This window comes from Hakea prostrata, chromosome 7 (genome assembly GCF_041222555.1).
Source record: "Hakea prostrata isolate BN-2017 chromosome 7, UWA_Hpros_2, whole genome shotgun sequence".
NCBI classification, from domain to species: Eukaryota; Viridiplantae; Streptophyta; class Magnoliopsida; order Proteales; family Proteaceae; genus Hakea; species Hakea prostrata.
The window spans coordinates 30,262,167-30,280,389 of record NC_142606.1 but is presented as its reverse complement, the minus strand read 5'-3'; the positions used below and the strand labels follow the sequence as shown (position 1 = coordinate 30,280,389).

The following is an 18,223-nucleotide window of genomic DNA, read 5'->3' as shown; positions in this document are numbered from 1 at the left end:
AGCTCTCACGTCCTCTCACGGGTTGGTTACCGGTCTTAAGCGCCCGTGAGCCCAAGTCTAACCATATGCAACCCTACCAATAAATGGCCCCCACAATGTGATTCCTGTCCTCTCACGGGTTGGTTACCGGTCTTGAGCGCCCATGAATCCCCATTGCTACCACGGGTCGTTCGGTCTCAATACCCCTCCGATTAGGGTCCGACATAACAGGACATCCTAGCCAAACACTACTAGACAATCCTAGATATGTCATCCAACAGTTTAGGAAGGTGTCCAGAGGGCATCTCCGGAAACATCCCATAATATTCCCGTAGTAGTCCAAGGACGAAGTGTCAAAAGGACACCTCTCCTTTCCAAACCATACTTAAGCATACACATGCATCAATTCATATCATCACATATATGGTAACTTCATATATGGAAAGAAATCAATAATTACAATCACTTGTATAACATTAGTAAGTAAATCATACATGAATCAATTCAATATGAATAAGTAGTGCTACCGTAATCAAAGTTATGCAACAGTAGTATATCATTGTAAGAATCTAATTTAGGAATCATATCAATGATATTCAAATATAGAAACTAGATTCATGCTATCTATGTAATTAAGGAAATAACCATCCTTACCTTTTATAACTCGCAAAGGAATCCTAAGAAATCAAGTAAGATCTTGGCAAACTTGAGAAGAAGGTCCTAAACAAGTATATACAACATATTAGGAAAGATCCCTAACAGAAAAGATACCAAAACATCCAACACAGACCAATTCGGAGTTGCTTGTACTCATTGGTCGAGTGGATTGGTCGACTGGCCCGATCGATCAATCGATCGACCAATGGAGACGATAGCCTAAAAAAAACAGAGTTTTAAGATATGAAATCCGAATTTGGTGGTTCAAAAGGGTACTAATCAAGGGGTAAACTACATCAGTAGTATTCTAACATATAGGGGACCTCAAAACACCAATCAAATCAAGATATCAAGATCCAAATTAGGAAACAAAAAGTTACCATAATTAGATCAACCATGGATCTTGATGAATTCGAAATAGAAATCAAAGACAAGAACAATAGGAGGATGGATCATTGCTTCGGGTAATGGTATCATGAAAACATACTTAGATCTTCAAGGAACAAGGCTTAGAAGCATAAATCTAAATAAGGAAATAAAACCTACCATATATGTAACTACCATGCTTCATGAAGAACACATAGTATGGTAGAAGAGAACAACTAGAAATTGATAGATTATGGATCATGGAAGGAAAACACAGTAATTAACTACTAACATGATCAATCATAGAAGATCCAAAGAGATCAAAATTCAAATCAGATGTTTAACAAGATTAGATCATGGTTTGATCATGATTCCTTCAAAAGCTTGCAATGATCATGGTTAAGATCATTGTTCTAGCCTCAAATCCTTAGGATGATCATGAGAACATGTTCGAGAGATGTTTGCAACAGAGAATGCAGCATCTCTTCTACTGTCTCAACTCAAAAAGGAAAGAAAAACAAAGATGGAGGAGAAGAAGAGAGAGTAGACATACCTTTTGATGCAAAAAGAAGAGTTTCGACGAAGATCCGTCAAGAAAACACCAAGGATGCAAGGGAGATGACTTGCGAGAGGTCTTTGGTTCGTTCCAGAGAGTTTGGAGGCAGCAAATACGAAGTGGACTCGAGATTGGACTTAAATAGAGCAAGAACAACCTAATTGCCAAAGAAAGCACTCATTGGTCGAGTGGATTGGTCGATTGGCCCATCGACCAATCGATCGACCAATGCCGACAAAGAAGACCAAAACAGGGAATTGAAGGCCTAGATCAAATCCAATCCTAAAGGGGTTTTGCACACAAGTCAAGTGACTTACCTAATAGGTAGAAATGCCTTCAAACCAAGATAGAGAGCACTCCAAGTCCATCAACTAATCCGATCTTCATCAAGATTCAGTTTCCATAAATAGAACTTCATCATCAACTTTCATGGATTCAAAGCCAGACACCAAGTCCTCCACTGGGATGGCCCAAAGCTGACTTCTTACTTTACTTCGGGTCACTGGACCTACAAATAACAAGGTTTCCGGGTCAAGGTTAGGGCTGGGTTTTACACTCAGGGGGTTGAAGTGGCTAGATTTCTAGATTCCAAATGGGACTCATTGCCAGAGATTGGAAGTTTGGATACCTCTGTTCCGAAGAGTAATCCTGACCAAAGGACTTCGGAGAGCCAGTCTTGAGAGAATGTTTCTATGATTTTTTGTAATCTCTTCTTTGTTTGCTTCTACTTGGAACTTTTTTTCTTAAAGCCTTTTGTATATGTATGACCTTCTTGGTCTATTTCTTTATGCAATCTTTCGGATGTTTGATGCATGTTTGTTTTGAAATTCTTCTTTGTTTTCGAGACCTTAGTTTCTTAAGGCTCTTTGGATGCCTAAATTATTTAGGTCTTTTTAATTCTGAGACCTTAGATTTCTTAAGGCTCTTTGGATGCCTAAACTTATTTAGGTCTTTTTAATTCAAAGTACTATAGCTCGGTTGAGGGTTTTGAATGGATATCTTGTATCATAGGTCGCTGCCTTCCGAATACTATAGGTAGTCTTTTTCCCAAGATTTTCCGAATATCTCAGCTCGGTTCTTAGATGCCTAAAAAGGTTTTAGGTCTTCTTATCCTTTGTGTTTTTTCCGATCATCACAGGTCGGGTAAATTTTTTTTTTATTAGATGCCTAAGCTTACTTAGCTTTTTTGATTCCTAAGGAGTTTTAGGTCTTTTAGTGCCTAAGGGACTTAGGTCTTTTAGTGCCTAAAGTATTTAGGTCTTTTAGTGCCTAAAGTTTTTAAGTCTCTTTATACCTAAGGATTTTAGGCTTTTAGATGCCTAAGAGGCTTAGGTCTTTATTCTTTTTTCTATCTCTCTGAGCACCTATAGCTCGGTTTCGTGCCTAAGATTCTAGGTCTTTTGACACCTAAGAGACTTAGGTCTTTATTCTTTTTCTATCTCTTTGAGCACTATAGCTCGGTTTCCGATGCCTAAGAGTCTTAGGTCTTTTGACGCCTAAGAGACTTAGGTCTTTATTCCTTTTTTTCTATTTCTCCGAGCATTATAGCTCGGTTTCTGATGCCTAAGAGACTTAGGTCTTTTGAAGTTTTATTCATGTTCTTACTCCCCCGATCATCATAGCTCGGTTTCTGATTTGAGCTATGATGATATGCTTGGAAATTCAAAGGATTGACAAAACTTCAATAACTATATTCAACAAGGAAAAGTCTCAAAAAGTCTAAAACATAGAAAATCAAAGACTAAGACCTGAATGTCTAAAAATTTAAAAAGACTAGAAAATACAGGTGTCGAAAACCTCAAAAGTTGATGAGGACTTAATACTATTCTATTGATAGTATTTCCTCAAGTTGTTCGAGTTCCAAGTTCGAGGTATTAGTTGCTCGGTTTCTAGATCTCGCAACTTATATGCTTCAGGTGCAACTTGTTGCACTATGATGTATGGTCCTTCCCAGTTTGGAGCTAACTTTCATTGATTTGTGGGTTCAGAAGCAGATGATTTTCGGAGGACTAGATCTCCAGGGAGATATTGTCTTGGTTTAACTTTTGCATTGTAATATGTTGCAATGCGTCTTTGATATTCTTCCAGACGATACTTTGCTTTATCCCTGATTTCTTGGATGAAATCTATATTTGCCCTCATTCCTTCAATGTTTGCTTCTTCATTGAATTCTTCTTCTCTGATAGATCCGACCTTAACTTCCATAGGAATCCGAGCTTCGACTCCATAAGCTAGTCGGAATGGGGATTCACCAGTGGTTATTCTGGCAGCTGTTCGGTAAGACCATAAACTTTAGGTAATTCTTCTACCCATCTGCCTTTGGATTGATCCAGTCTTTTCTTTAATCTTTCGAGCATTGATTTATTGGTAACCCCTACCTGACCATTATTCTGGGGATATGCTACGGAAGACTAGCGATGCTCTATACCATGCTCTTTGCAGAATCGTTCAAAGTCAGAGTTTTCGAATTGTTTTTCGTGGTCGGTGACAATGATTTTCGGGATACCATATCGATATCATATATTATGTGTGATGAATTTTTTCATCTGATCGATATTGATGGATGTAAGTGCCTCGGCTTCAACCCATTTAGTAAAGTAATCTATTGCCACCACCAGATATTCTCTACTTCCTGTAGCTTTTGGTAGTTTTCCTACCAAGTCTATCCCCCATCTAGCGAAAGGAATTGGAGAGAGGGTTGATGTTAAGGGCATTGCAGGAGCATGTGGTATGTTGGCATGTGCCAGGCATTTGTCACACTTTCGGACATATGTTTTCGAGTTTTCTTGTAGTGTGGGCCAGTAACACCCTTGCCTTATTACCTTATCTGCCAGCGTTCTAGCTCTTATATGACTTCCATAGTTTCCCTCGTGAATTTCTCTTAAGATGACAGCTGCCTCTAGGGCCTCTACGCATTGTAATAATGGTCAGGTCAGAGACTTTTTGAATAACTTGTCGTTTTTGACTGTGTATCTGGCTGCTTTTTGTTTTACAACTCTAGCTTCTTTTGGATCTTCTGGTAGTAAGTCATTTTCTAGATAATTGATTATGGGAGTCATCCATCCTCGCTTCGGTCTCGTACGTGCATCCGGTCGGTCGAGATTTATGCTCGGAAATTGGAGCTTTTCCATGTATACGATTGGTTTTGTAGCATCCGTATTTTCCGTAGCTAATCCGGATAGAGCATCTGCTTGTTCATTTTCTGTCCTGAGGACTTGTTTGATTTGGATGTTTTTGAAGTGTGGTCTATATTGGTTGACCATAAACAAATATCTACTGATCCGCTTTTCTTTTGCTTCATACAGTTTGTTTACTTGATTCACAATTAATTGTGACTCACTTCTGATCTCTATGTTCTGGATGTCGAGGGCCTTTGCTATACGAAGACCTGCGATTAATGCTTCATATTCTGCTTCATTATTCGAGGTTTTGAATTTGAAGCGAAGTGCATATCTTATTTGGAATCCCCCTGGGCTTACCAGGAGTAATCCCGCTCCACTTCCTTGTGCATTACTAGATCCATCTATCGAAAGTATCCATTTTTTTGGCATTTTCAGAAGTAGTAGCTTCTTCTTCCTACTTATGCTCCGGTTCTGAAGTTTCGAGGATGAAATCAGCGAGGACCTGTGCTTTAATAACTGGTTATGGTCGGAACTCAATTTGATGTTCGCTTAATTCGATTGCCCATGTCACCAATCTCCTGGCCAGGTCTGGTTAGTGCAGTACTTTCTTTAGAGGAAAGTTTGTTAATACTGCTATAGGATGTGATTGAAAATATGGCCTTAGCTTTCTTGCGGCTACGACTAGGGCCAAAGCTTGTTTATCTACCTCTGGATACCTTATTTCTGCATTAAGAAGTATGTGACTCATGTAGTAGACCGGACTTTGTTGTTTTTCTTCCTCTTGTACGAGCACCGCATCGACGGCTATAGGTGAAGTAGCCAAGTAGATGATCAATTCTTTTCTAGTGGTCGGTCATACAAGCAAAGGTGGAGTAGTCACTTCTCTTTTAATTTCTCGAAAGTTGCTGACATTCTTCGCTCCATTCTGGTACTCCCTTTTTGGATACATTCTTCAGAGATTGAAAGAAAGGCAAACACCTTTCCCTGATTGGGCAATGAATCTGTTAAAGCAGCAACCCGACCAGTGAGACTCTGAATATCTTTGATGTTTTTTGGTTGTTTCATCTCCTGCATGGCTTTAATCTTTTCTGGATTGGCCTCTATCCCTCTTTGGGATACCATAAACCCCAAGAACTCTCCTAATTATACTCCAAAAGCACACTTCTCTGGGTTGAGCTTCATTTTGTATGTGTGAAGTATATCAAATACTTCTGCTAGGTCTTGGAGGTTGTCGGATTGAGATGTGCTTTTAACCAACATATCATCGACATACACCTCCCTATTTTTGCCTATCTCCTGTTCAAATATTTTGTTAACTACTCTTTGATAAGTTGCTCCTGCATTTTTTAGGCTGAAAGGCATTACTTTGTAGTAGTAACTATCCCTATCGGTCATGAATGTTGTATGCTTTTGATCGTCTGGATTCATAAAAATTTGATTATACCTTGAATAGGCATCCATAAAACTCAGCATCTCGTGGCCTGCGGTTGCATCGATGAGTAAATCTATTATTGGCAAAGGATAACAATCCCTTGGACAAGCCTTGTTGAGGTCGGTATAATCTGTGCACATTCTCCATTTTTCGCTTGCTTTTTTCACCATCACCACATTGGCCAACCAAGTTGGGTGATCAATGGGTTTAATGAATCTGGATTGCTTTAGCTTCTACACTTCTGTTCGGATAGTCTCACGCTTTTCCAGAGAAAAATTTCTTCTTTTCTAAATTGTTGGAATTGCATGAGGTTCGATGTTAAATTTGTGCTTAGCTACTCTTCTATCTATTTCGGGCATGTCTTCGGCCAACCAGGCGAAGACGTCCGAATTTTCTTATAGAAATTTGGTTAGATTGACTTTGAATTCTTCCTCTTGTTCTGCTCCGATCATTGCTCCTTGATCTCTTTTGAATTCAGACTAATTCTTTCCAACTTTTCTACTAGTTCCGCCCTTTGCATTGTTTCTTCATCTTGATCATCCCTGACTTCGACCGACATGGTCGAGCTTGTTTTTGCTCTTTTTCTCATGTAGTTGGCGTAACTTTTCCGGCTTCCTTTCTGGTCAACGGAGCATTCTCCTATGCCCTTTCTTGTGGGGAATTTCATCTTCATGTGTAGAGATGATACTACTGCTTCTAGAGTACAAAGGGTTGGTCATCCTAAGATCATGCTTCTAGAGTACAAAGGGTTGGTCATCCTAAGATCACATTATAAGCAGACAAATCCTAGACGACCATAAAATTTGATTGAATGACCCTATCTCTTGGGTGTTCGCCGATGCGGAGATCTAATCTAATAGTTCTCTCTACTCGGGTTGAGGATCCTGTAAAGCCGTATAGGTGTGTTCCACAGGGGACTAGCATTCTTTTGTCTAGCTTTAACTTTCTGAAAGCTTCTAGTGACAGGATATCTGCTGATGACCCTGTATCCACTAGAACTCTATGGACCTCAGTTCCGACCAAAGTGACCTTGATGACTAGTGCATCGTCATGGGGAGTGTTTACCCCTTGTTTGTCTTTGGCTGAGAAGGTGATTGGTTCTGACGTAACCCTCTCCATTTGGCTTTTCGAGTTTGGCGTTCCCTACGTATCGTGCTTTTCTCTTGGCTTGTCTAGTTGATTCCTCTGTTGGGCCGCCGAACACCGTAAATATTGGTGGTCGTCTCCGATCACCTCCTCCCTCCTTTGGTCGGGCCTTGTGATTTGGGTATCTTTCCCTGCTTGGAGATCTCAATTTTTATTTATTCCCTTTTGTTTGTGGTCGGTGGACCTGGCCTGGTTGAATATACTTCTTTAGTTGTCCTTGAGATATTAATTTCTCAATTTCTGTTTTCAATTGTTTGCAGTCATCCTTCCAGTGTCCATGATCTTTATGGAATTCGCAATATTTACTCTTATCATGTTCCTCTGGTTGGGAGTACAGCTTGCTAGGCCATTTGAGAATTCCTTGATCTTTGATTTGCATTAGGATCTCCGATCTTTTTAGATCCGATATCCCTTCTTGGTTAGTCTGACCATCCTTGGTTAGGGTTATGGTCGGTTTCTTAACCTGGAGTTTTTCTTTATGCAATCTTGCTTCGGTGATTGGATGCTCCTTTTTTCGGGATTCGATTGTTTCTGATATCTCTGCTTGTTTGTGACATCGTTCAAGAAGGTCTTCATATGTTTTAGGCATATGTAGCAGGAGTCGCTCGAGCAGGCCTTCATGACTGAGTCCTTGGTACAATGCGTGGAAAGAAATTTTCACATCAAGATTTTCAATCTGCATGGTCAGATTGTTGAATCTTTGAAAAAAACTTCGGATGGACTCCATTCGCCCTTGTTTTATAGAAAACAAGGTATCTTCCCTTTTTTTGGTACCTACTCCACTTTGAAATCGTAATAGGAAAGTCCGACATAGATGGTCGAAACTTTGGATAGAGTAGTTTGGAAGTGCCAAGTACCAATCTAACGTTGCTCCAATTAACGAAGCAGGAAAACTTCGACACATGGCTGCTTCACTATGTCTAAAAGTAGACATAACGTACTTATAATGTGTGATGTGATGCTTTGGACATCGCGATCCATCAAAAGCGGTGAAAATAGGACATTTGAAGCCTTTTGGCATCTCTCGCTTCGAGATGCTTTGGATGAAAGGATCTTCTTTTAAGACAACATATAGCTCGTCTTTGCTAGGGTTCTTCAATTTTTTGACTGTTTCATCCAATTCGCTGATGCGCTTATTCATCTCCTCATCCCGCTTATTTGGATCATTGTGACTTGTTTTGTCCTTTGAATTTTTTTATTGGATCTGTGTTGTTTCCTCGGTCTCCGTCCTCGTCGATTGGAGGATTTTCTTCTGGAATAACTTCATTTGAAGCTCGAGATTTTTCTATCTCCTTCCCCTTCTCTTTCTACAGCTCTTTTTGGGATGGTCGGGCTGCTTGGTCGAGCACGAGTGGTCGGTCATGTCTGCTCCCCTTTGGAATTTTTTGTTTTTCCTGAGAACCTGCTTCGGGAACAATTATATGACGCATGGCCATCCTGACCAATTCGCTCAGGGATGAGATTTCTTTTTTGAGCTTAGATTGCTCCTTTTGAATTTCGTCAATTTGATGCATTGTCGCAAATTGATTTGGTTGGAGGTCCGGAAGAATTGGAGGATCTTGCTTAATTTGGAGCTCGGGAATTTTTTCAATTCCTTGCGGAGTTTCCGCCCCGATCGACCTCCTTTTCTCCGTCGATCCGTCTCCTATCAATAATCCTAATCTGGTTTTCATAATGGCTTCTTGATAAGAAGTTCCCACGACAGCGCCAATTGTTGCTACGCAATCTCGCACGTCTCCTCAACCAAATGAACTTGCAAGAATGAGCTCGACCGGGGTGGTCGAGTTTCACCTCCCACGATCTAGTTAGGAAATTCTCCCGATTAAGGAAGACAAGAAAGCAATGAACAATAAAGTATTGAGTAGTGATAGCTCAATTCGGTGTACCTTTCTCTTGTATTCTCTTACCCTTTTATAGGCTTTTTCTCAATACGAGTTTGATTGGGATTCAAACATTGTTTAGACTGCAATCCTCTTCTTAATGAATTAGTCCTACTCAAATATGGGTAATTGAATCCCAATTGAATACCTTTTCTTTGGCTACAAGTCTTCTCGGATTCGTCTTGCTATTCAGCATTTATATTTGTTCGACCGGCCTTGTCAACGAAATCTATTTTTTCCCCTGGTTAAAAGTCAAAGTCCTATTTAGATCACTTAAATGCCCACTTGTCCTCTCACCAACAAATTCCTTCTTTATTTCTACCGAGAAAAACAAATACCTTCTTTAGTCAATTCGAAGTTGATATTCCAAAGCAAAGTTGGTTAAATCATGAAGTTTTGGCGATTGGAAGTAAGAAGATCAAACTTGTTTATGAATATCTAGACATCTCCTCTTATTGCAATTTATATTAGAGAGATATCAAACTTCATATATCCAATAGGGAACTGCAACTGAAACTTACCATTATTTTTGCTGAGGCAATTGACAACTCCAATAAAGCATTTACGAAAATCTGGTGTCCATCACATCCGAGGAGCTTCAGATTTCTTGTAGTGTCCTCTTCCTTCCCTAATTAGAGTGTCTCTCATTTTTTTTTTTTTTTTATTTTTATGTAAAACGAATTTATTACAACATTGAAAGAATTAAAACAAGCCTATGGCGCTTGACATGGAAAAAAGTTGAAACAAACCTTAGTTAGAAAAGTTACCCATAAGTTATACCATTAAATATAAGACCATTAATCTCATGATTATCTGGACCATTGGCCTTCTTATATTTCTTTAAAAACTTATTTTTAATTTTCTTTTTCCTTGGTAAAAAATTTCCTTTCAATTTGAGCTCAATCATTCTATAATTAATAATAGATATTTAATGCATGCTAATTGTTGCACTACCTCTATGCTTGTATAGTGAATACCCAATAGCAAAAACTACTGTACATATCTTTTTGGTTTTGTGACTCATGTATTGATGAGTGGAGCAATACGCTGGATCTAAAGAAGCAATGAGTTTCAAATTTCTAATTGAACTCATCATATATTGGATATAAGTTAAGAATTTGAAATCATCTCTCACTAATTGTTTACTATCATAGATTTAGAATTATAATGCAATTGTGAATTAGAAGGCATGGTCACTCAAAAGTCTCAATACACACATACATAAGCAATTGATAAATGCACCAATTTGCAGTTGGCAAATGCCATAATTCAAAAAAAAAGAAGAAGGTTACATATGGTGTCAGATCGTAGGTGGGTATTGCTTAGCTCATTGTCTAACCTTCAACTTGTACTCTGTTGCATCCTACAATGATGATGTCAAAGATCAGTAATTGGTGCCTTGGTAGTGCTGTCAACTCGTCATTCAGGTGAAGAAATGTTGGTACTTTTCCCCAGAACCTAGTCAAGAAGTTGGTTTTTCAAATTATATCAAGAAATCGGGGGACATGTCAAAGGGTTTAGAGCAACATTAAATTCTTAAATTCTTTAAATTGTTAATAATTAATTACAACAAGGAAACTTACAACATTCTTTAGCTATCCTAAGTAATTGGCTTAGTTGATAACATTGCTATAGATGATTCACTTTCACAATTTAAACTGAGAAGGTGAGATTCATTGTTGGCATCTAAATCTTTGGTAGGATTCATCAATGGTTCTTCGGCACATTGAATTGCTTTGTATCTTATTGCAGAACCCCGTACAAGATGATAAGTGTACAACCAAATATAAAATCCGCCAATTTGCATTATACGAAAATTAATTGAAAAATGATTTTCATTTGGAAGATCAATTCAATTGGATGGAATGGAAGATGGTTTCCTTAATGCAATAGAGAAGGATGCAAAGGAGATAGCAGCAGAGTAGCAACTATTATGGTCTTTACATGGGCTGTCAAGGACAACTACTTAAATATCCTCAGTAAAGTCTTTTGTTTTCATTCTTTTAGGATAAAAATATTTGAAATAATCCGTCCAAATTTCAAAAATATATTCTACTACAAATTAAAATATATAAGACAAATACCAAAATCAATATTCAATTAGAGGACAATAGTCAAGCTTGTGTGGATCAAATTGGCCATGAAATGTCCAAATAAACACAATTTATTTAAAATTAAGGATCTAGATCATTTGTCATAGACTAACACTGCAGGAATTTTGTGAAGAAGGAAAAAAAATGGTTATAAACCTGTTTCAAAGACGAATATGAAGTCTAATAATAAGGAAGCTTTCTTCCTTTGGTAAACTTCCTTTTTTTCACACAGGGGCTATGGTAATTCATACATTTTGAGCTTCAACTGTTTTATCTCCTATTTAAACCCATGTAGGCAAACCATATGGCATTAGAAAGAAAACATTTTGCTCTAAAGAGAAATTCAAGACTGACGAATGCTTGAGGAAGTACCATATGGCATTAGATACTGACACGTGCAAATGCACGTGACCATACAAGAGAGAAAATATAGTTTTTTTTTTCTTTTCTTTTTCTTTTTCTTTTTCTTTTTTCAATCATAAATAAGTCTAAATTCAATTACCCAAATATATTTCAAAGAGTTACAATGAAAACTCTAAGTCAATTAATTGACAATCAATAAGAAATAGTTGGAAGTTATAAAATCTTACGCTGGCTTTGAAAACATTAGAGTGAATAAACTCCCATTGACCATGTTGCAAGCTTGGATCAAAGTAGTCTATTCAACATTATGAGTAACTCAATTATGAATAAAAAGGATAAAAAATAAAATTAAGTAGTCTGAAAACTAAACATAGTGAATTAAGAAGGGTATGTACTAAAGATCCAATCTATTCAAGAAATCTATTCAATTAATAATTTGGATCTTCTTTATCCAACCAAATAGAAAAGCATACAAGCACAATAAGTTCTTCTACATCTTTTCCATGATTGATCACTTTAAATTAACCATATTGAAAATAAAGGATAGAATTCTTGATTAAAATACTAATACCAATAATCAGAACTTGAAACGAAATTCACAAAGAGAGAAAAGGGTCTCATCAGTATGCTGGTTAGAAACACAATCGTTGTTTATCGGCGTCAACTAAACGTACGGAAAAGAGCAATATGCTGACCGAGAAACAAAATCATTGTTCATTGGTGTCAACAAAATTTACGAATAGTGCACATCAGCTTGGCAAACATATCTTCTTCCTATTAGGCTTTCACTGCTGGAATGTGACAAGCTTAATGCTCGAGTGCTGGCTAGCTACAAATAACCATTAGTAGTTATTTTTCCAAAAAAAATAAAAAAAAAGGGTTTGCGAGGCATTCCTAGTTTTTTCACATAAAAAACGGTATGAGGGAAAGAATCAATGATGGAGATAATTATCTATGTTTGATATTTTAAAAGAATGGATAGGTTTTATGTAACAAAAAGAGAAACAATTGGTTAGAATTGTAGGAGAATGATTCAAGGGTTGGATTTGGGAATAAAGAAAGGGCAAAGCAATAAGAATACAATCAACAACTCACGAAGAGAGATGTGCTTGGTGCACAATTAGTGCTTTACAATGTCCTAGGAGACGACAGATTCAGTTTACCTTGGGGCATTGTGGTTCATGTCTAAGAACTCCTCTTCCTTCATGCCGAAAAGCATTTGGGCACATTTCCAAGCAAGGCTCCTTCAGAATCTTATCCTCTGTAGGGGGAGGAGCTCCAAATTGAAACTACAAAAACATTTGAAACCCATGCCATAAGCAATGAATTCAGATGAAAAATGAGGTTATACAAATAACACATTAGCTTCATCAACCAGGTAGTTTCTAATCTCAAATATCCATCAGCATAAGCAAGACAAGTGAAATTGTCCTGTCGATATAGCATATCTAGTTTAGACAGAATAGTTGACTAAAAGTTTTTCAGAACATGAAGGTGGCAATACCAGCTACTTCAAATTGAAATAAAAATTACCAGACAACAGGAAACATATTAAATCTAAAACTTTCAAAACGACCAAGAAACTATTGTACCCGATGACTATAGTCAACGAAGTTAGATTCCATAAGCAAAGGAACACCCATGTAGTCCTTGCAGAAAGTCTTTAGCGACAAAAAGTAAAAGCAATTTCAAGGAATCAAATATGAGGGTATCTCTTAATAATTAGTATAGATGCTAGAACATTCATCCCATAAAAATAAAATAAGCGCTAACTTGTGTAGGCAGCTTACATGTACTTAGGCAAATTGCCACACTTTTGCTTTCTTCCAAATATTTGCATCTTTCTAGCAAGACCTACATGCATAATCCCATTGACAGCAAAGGCAGCTTCACTGAATTAAGAACAGCCATATAAAACGAAATAACCCAACTCAATTTAATTAGATAAAATGCTAGAAGCTGCTAGCTACTACCCTGCTTCTACAAGATGATCCATTAGGAAGATGAATGTCATTAACATTGCATGTACCCATGAGGCATTGGCAAGAGAGTGCAATTACCCTTCTTCGAAGACAAATTTTAGTGATCACTACACTTGGAGAAGATAAAAGAGCAAATTTAGCAATAACTCATTGGGAGAGACAGATAATAACAGAGAAAAAACAGCTCTCGGATGCAAGATGGGACAGATTAACTCACAAACCATCATGGCAGCAATTCTTCTACTCCCTAATGGTGCCATCACCATTTAAAAAGTTGTAACAACAATGGAGGAAATAGTGATCTCAATATTTGTACTTGCCAACATTCATAGGAATAGTGGGTTGTCAAAACCCTTAGATTTCCAATGAAATTCAAACCACAAGAATAGAGATACACCTTAACCAACTTTGTTTTGAACCTCACCAACATTGCAGATTGGGCTGATTAATGACATTGACTCGCTTATCTATTGCGGTTTCAGAGACTACCTGAAAGATCAAAACAAAGTGATGAAAGACAATTGCCTGCCCGCTCTCGCTACAAATCACTGGATGCTTCACGAATTTCTGATCACAGACATGACAAACTACTTGAACTACAACTGCATTCTTCAAGTCTCGTAACCAACCGATATGTGAGAATCGGTTGATCGCGTTCCATCATAGTCACCCTAACTTCCGGGCGTTGATCAAGGCGATCATTAAAACTATTGGGAACAACTCGCCCAATTGACCAAAAATCAGGGATTGTGGTAAACAAAGAGAGATTCACATGATACGTACCATGTCTTTGCTTTGTGAGAGGAGGAGATGGAGAGAGATCCAAAGAGATTGAGAGAAATTGAGAGAAATTGACTAAAATTAAATCTTCCCAATTTGTCGTGAGAGGAGATTGAGAGAGATTAAAACACGATCAACATAGGTATGTTATGATCAACATAGGTATGTTATATTATAGGTAATGAAAAAAAATAAATATCAACAATAAAAATAAAGCTAATATAAAAAAAAATATAAAAAGGGTACCAATAATTTATGAGTAAAAAATAAAATGACAACAAAGCTAATACAAAAAATTTGACATTTAAATAAAGACAAACGATACAATAGTCAAGTGAAAGATTTGCGAAAAAAGAGGAGTACATGCTTTTATAATAGTAGTATGATATATATATATATAGAATGAAGCGAGATCTACAGTTAAATGTCGAAAATCGAATGAAAATATGGCAAGAATGCCAAGAAGTAGGAGAGTCTCTGGGGAGTTTTGGAGAAGAGAGAAAATCAGAAAAATCAAATGATAATTTGTTATCGCCATTTTCGGCGATATCTCGCGAATCCGAGTTTCACCTCATGTTTCGGTTTGCTAAACACCAAAACGGAAATTTCGACAATACGTTGTTCCTAGCTTGTAGTGATAATTTTCCCCCTTATTTGGGTTTGCCAATCTCATCTAGAAACTCCCTGACTTGGAAACTCCCACACAGACATTAATTTGTCATCTTAAGGAAAAAACCTAGCTGGATTTAAAAACATTCATGTCGCTGTCAAACTGGTGGCTTTTTGTTCACGTTCCTTGGTCCAAGCGAGGAAGCTTCTTGTGGAAGTCAACGGTTTCCCTACTCAATCTACAACTTACGTATATCAAATTCTAGTTGGAATTCAATAGTTTTTGGCAGTTTATTCAAGTGGAAGAGACCGAGTATATGGAACCAATAGCCATGTTGTCTCTTTCTTTTCTCAACATCATTCTAAATCTCTTTTGTTTTTTGGTAATGAATCATTCTAATCTCTTTATGAGAATAATTTTGGGCATTTGACTGGTGTCAATGAGACATAGTCAACTTTTATCTTTAACCGTAGACGAATACGAGAAAAATTGAAATACCTGATGTAGGATATTACATAAGATTATCCTATTAAAAATCTACCTTTATACCCAAATTGCAACATGCTTGGAATCTTCACCATTGGAAAATGATTGAATGGTTTTCTCTAAATACACGGAATGAGAATTATCTGTTTTTGGGAAAGATAAGATCTATCTTACTCATAACTGCTTTGAAGATCTTACCTTTATTTCCTATTGTGACTAGCCTTATATGTATACATGGTTTTTCTTTGATTAGGAATCCTTTATTTATGCCGACCGAGTGCGATAGCTATGATAATTTCTAATAGACATGGTCACTCTAGCCTTCAAACTCCGGTTATCTTTTTGGCATCTGAACTTAGGTCAGCCAAATAAAAAAATAGCTCCTAAAAGGGATAGAAATAATAAAATCACATTCCATGTGATAGGAAGCCTCATACAATTTCAATTTCAGAAGTAGGTATCTCTATCTTCCTGTCATTTTATGTGCAAAACAAAGAAAGATCTCCTGGAAAATCATAATACTACAGTGATTTATCTGGTATGAATGAAACTAAATTGAAAAGGTGATATGATATCATGAAAGAGTAATTTCATTCCATTTCGAGAAAATTTGTTTTTTCATCCTATTGATATAATTTTGTAAAATTTTTGTAATGAACTTTTTCAAATTCTTGTACAAAGGGTTTTTTTTTTCTGGGGGAGGGGGAGGAGTGGGGGTGGTTAATGATGAGAGACCCATGAAGTCCTCGGTGGCAAAATTCACAAGTGGCAATTAAAATAAATCATTTATAATTTTTATCGAGTAACCTTAATTCTCCCTTATATATCAATAGAAATAATACGTAACAAATAAATCATTACTCAACCTTAATTGTCCCCTTGTTAAAATTTAAAATGTAGCTTTCAGGCTGGCGGCTTTTTGATCACATTTTCTTGGTCAAATCTGGCCAAGAAGTCGTGATTGCAACTTCTTCCATAAGTCAACGGTTTCTCTACTCAAATTGAATCTATATAGCTTAAATTCTGATTAGGATTCTGCCCATGAGAAAGAATTTCTCATTGGAATACAGCAGTTTCAAGCGGGAGAGTATGGTAATGAGGAAACCAGCGGCCAAGTTGTCTCTGTCTTTTCTCATCATTATTTCCATTCTAATCTCGTGTGTCTCACCATTAGCAGATCAGCCACAACAGAAGCTCTCTTCCTTCTCCTCCTCTAATTCACCATGGTCACCAGCCATGAATCAGACTCTTGTATCCGCTAACTCAACCTATGCTGCTGGTTTTCAACCATTACCCAACTCCCAAAACCTTTACATCTTCGCAGTTTGGTGCCTAAAAAGCCTCGATAATACCATTATCTGGTCACTTAATGGCACTGGCTCAACAGTAAACAGATCTTCATCTCTTGTGGTCACTTCCACTGGCATTCTCCAACTCAACGATTCAGCAGGAAATAATTTGTGGCTGCCGGTGGCATTCGGAAATCCCACTCAGACGAAACTAGTCCTCGGTGAAGATGGTAACTTGGTGTTTGGAAATTGGAGCAGCTTCAACTATCCAACTGATACAATTCTATGCAACCAGACCATAGATGGCACCACACTGGTCTCAAAGAATGGAAAATTCATGTTTAGAAACAATCAGGATTTGGTCTTCAATTCATCCAATGTTTACGCAAAAATTGTTCCGATTGGCGTACTTCTCTCTAGTGGGTATCTCACTGAGGAAAATAGCGGCAATTCATATATAATGGCTGATCTTGGATCTGTTCGGTTGCGCCGGCTGACTCTTGATAACGATGGAAATCTCAGAGTTCATAGTCTCCGTAAACGCACAGGGACATGGTTGATAGTTTGGCAAGCAGTTCAAGAACTTTGTAAGATTCATGGCACCTGTGGTCCAAATTATATATGTGGACCGATGGCAACAAAGCCACTTTCTGTGTTTGCCCATCAGGATTTGAAGTGAAAACTGGTGCTGGTGGTGAGCAAACCTGTGAGAGGAGAATTCCATTGACGAACAAAGACAGCATCTTTTCTCCAGTTGGATTTCGTCAACTTCACGGGAGGACCAAACAATGGTGACCTTCCGGCTTCCAATTTCAGTTCCTGTGAGAAAGGATGTCTAGCCAACCCAAGCTGCCTTGCTTATTCAGTCAATTACAAGGGAAATAACTACTGTATTCACCATGAACACCTCTTGCATGGCTACCGGTCTCCAGGGAGAGCGGTGTCCACGTTTCTTCGTCTGTCCAATTCAGAAACAAATGTTTCCAGCAACTTCACAGGCTTGACAACCAAGGTGAAAACCATCTGCCCTACTCTTACTAGTCTTCCTCTACCGCCTAACCATTCTAAAACCACAACATTGAACATTGCCATTCTCGGTACTGTCTTCTCCCTCGAGTTAATTGTAGCTTTCCTCTCTTTCTGGGCTTTTCTTAAGAAATATCTCAAATACCAAAACATGGCATGGACACTTGGCCTTGAACTCTTACCCTCGGAGGTCCAAAAAGATTCAGCTACGGTGAGCTCCAAGCTGCAACAAACAACTTCTCCAACATTATTGGGCAAGGTGCATAAGGGATTGTATATAAAGGTGAGCTAACTGATCACCGGAGAATAGCTGTAAAGTGCTTAAAAGAGTTGCAGGTGGTGGAGAGACTGAATTTTGGGGGTGAGATTGGAATAATTGCCAGAATGCACCACCTCAACCTAATCTGTGTCTGGGGTTTCTGTGTTGAGAAGGATCATAGGATGCTGGTGTATGAG

At 37.9% G+C, this 18,223-nt stretch overlaps 2 pseudogenes; one reads left to right on the top strand and one right to left on the bottom strand.

Annotated features, from left to right (window-relative positions):
- Window positions 1-12,748: 12,748 nt before the first annotated feature.
- On the bottom strand, window positions 12,749-15,547 carry LOC149010884 (beta-carotene isomerase D27, chloroplastic-like; annotated as a pseudogene).
- Window positions 15,548-16,527: 980 nt separating this feature from the next.
- Window positions 16,528-18,223, top strand: part of LOC149010883 (putative receptor protein kinase ZmPK1) — a 62,397-nt pseudogene continuing 60,701 nt past the window's right edge.